We start from the raw sequence: 2,851 nt of genomic DNA, 5'->3' as shown, positions 1-2,851 counted from the left end.
AGGCAGTAGTATGATACTGTTTTGTCCAAAAATGTATTTGTATTTAGGTTTTTGTTAGTTTGAAGTGAAAATATTGGGATATAGTTTTCTTATCTTATTAGATCTTCATGTTATCTCTTTGGTAAGCATGAGTTCTGTGGTTGACGCCGTCGATTTTAGTTTTCAGGTACTCAGATTTGTTTGTGGTTCAAGGAGCAAGAAGGTGTTGTTTTCTTCCGAGATCTTGATTTTCTGAGTGTAAGAAAACCTTAACATTTTGATTTACTTGAATCTTTGTTTATTCTTCAATTTGTTTTTGTTTTGTGTATGTAGCATACTGAGTATGTTTTATTTTTTCCTGATTTTTACTTGTATTTTAATATGATTTTGCTTTTTATCTTATTATCTCTGAGTTTGTTGCATGGAATCTCTTTGAGTGGAATCAGGTTAAGTCCTCAAATCAGAGTGTGTTTAGTTTATTTCCCCCAATGTTTACACGGAGTAAAGTACGATTTTTGTGATTCAAGTATGCTTAAGATTTTACATGGAAATTTGTTGGCTGAAAGTTGATTTTTATTCTTTTTGAAAGTATGATTATGTCTAGTTTGTTTCCACTAATTTCTACATTATATTGTACTGACTCTGTGTATGACTTTGTTGTCTGATTATGTAGATACTAAGTATGTTGAGTATTTCTACATGATTTTTTTTAGTGCAATTGATCTGTTTACTCCAAATTGTATATATTTCATATGGTAATGGATGATGACGTTTTTCTTGAGGATCTTTTGGTTTGGATGGTTTTTTTTTTGGGTTTGAAATGAAACGAACTTTTCAGTAATGTATAAGTGATATACCTTCCTGCATTGTCTTTGGAAAGTAAGAAATCTGTAGTCAATTGGTTTATGGAGACTACTTGTTCAGTGTTTTCTTTTGTTTCAAGTTGGCTTATCTTCTAACTAACCTGAGCATGTTGTTATTTCGACTACTTCATACACTAATATGATACTGTATTGCCGGAAAATGTATATATCATTAGGATTTTGTTAGTTTGGACGCATTTATTTGGGTTTGAAGTAAAATGATTGTATTAGGATTTAGTTTTATTATTATATTTTTATTCTTTTTCTCTTTGGCAAGAGTGAGTTCTATGGTTGACGCAGTTGATTTGCACATAAAGGAAAATGACTTACGCGATCAGTAGGAATTCTTGTCTGTCTGGTTGTTCGTTACACTATTTAGTTGGTTGAAACAATTCAGAAAGCTGAAAGTTGAAATCCTTTAATGTTTGTGTATTTGACGTTTTCAGGTTGCAATTGGTCATCTTTCTCATGGGGAGGAGTTTCATCGTGGCGACTGGCTCTCTGGATCATGTAAGTAAGCGAATGAACTAGCTACTAAACACAAAGACACCAAACCATGGTGTAATATCTAGGGTAAAGTTATCATGGGGACATGTCTATGAAAGTTTTCTTTAGTTCAGTAGGTTTCATTATTTAGATATATATAATAATTAAATTCAAGATTGCTAATTTATTGTTAGCTTTGAAAAACATACATAATACATAAATTTTTTGAAGATTTAATATATTTTTTTCGACCAATGTGCATATAGAGAAAATGCACCAGTTGAATGAAAACATTTTGTTTAAGTTGGAGTATTTGTTTTTAGGTACATTAATTGGTTGTGCATGTATCTCGAATACGTGAAATATTGGAAATGTTGGCTAGCTAGCAACCAAAATTCCCTCAACTACAGTTTAAATAAGTGATATGATTATTAACTTGGCATGCTGAAGGAAACATGATTAGATAAAAATAAAATTATCCAAAGTTCTCCATGCCGTAATTTTCTTAGAAGATAGGCAAGCGACCTTATAGTTTCTTAGAGTATTAATGTTGTCTTGCATACTAGTGTCATCACCGCATGTTTAATTGTTAATTATATATTATTCATGTTCTCATTTTATTTTTTGTTTCAAAAGAAAAGTACTTATACCAACATTTTATTTGATTATGCATAGGCTGGATAAACCTCGAGCTTAGAAGACTGTTAGTAGTCATATGTTCAAAATCCATTCTTTTTTTAAGTGGATTTATTTTCATTATTTTATAGAGAAAAATAACATGGATGATGATATTAGAATATACAAATTAATACAATCATTTAAATGTAATACTTATTGCACCAATTTGTTTCTTTTTAATATTTTTGTTTTTGGCACAAGTTAGTATTTCGAGTTTGGTATTAAAGATGCAGTTTTGTTGAATTAAATATATAACTCCCACAAAAATTATATATTTTTATTTATACAATATATCAACAACCAAATTTTTTTATTTATTTTATGTCAAATGTGATACCACATGTAATATGTAACTTACATCTCACATCTATATATATTCTTAAACTTGAAATTATTTAATTTTATTTATTTTGGGAGCTTCCAAACGGGAAATGAAACCGATGCAACTCTTTTAATACTAGAGGAGAAGGCATTCTTATGGAGTCGTATTTACTTCCAATATTTCTTGCATATTACAAAAACGTTATGTACATGTAAAAGAAATGCTGATGTTATGTCATATGTACTAGACATATAGTTGCATAAGCTTGACTCTTTTATTTGATGCACCTATTATATAGAAGAAATAATGTTCTATGTTCAGGGCGTCTCGCGCAGCTCGTCCGCTGCGAGGGCTACGCCCACGGCACGTGCCTCTGGGGACCCGAAGGTCCCTATGACGATGAATACTTACACAGATCTATGATTGAAGATGATGGAGAAAAGAAGAGAGGTTTATGTGATGGTTACTCGGCTAATCGATTGAAAAGAAAAGAGAAGAAAAGAGAGGCAGGAGCAGAAAAGAA

This window comes from Papaver somniferum, chromosome 2 (assembly GCF_003573695.1).
Source record: "Papaver somniferum cultivar HN1 chromosome 2, ASM357369v1, whole genome shotgun sequence".
Lineage (NCBI taxonomy): Eukaryota > Viridiplantae > Streptophyta > Magnoliopsida > Ranunculales > Papaveraceae > Papaver > Papaver somniferum.
Note: the sequence above shows the minus strand (reverse complement) of the source record.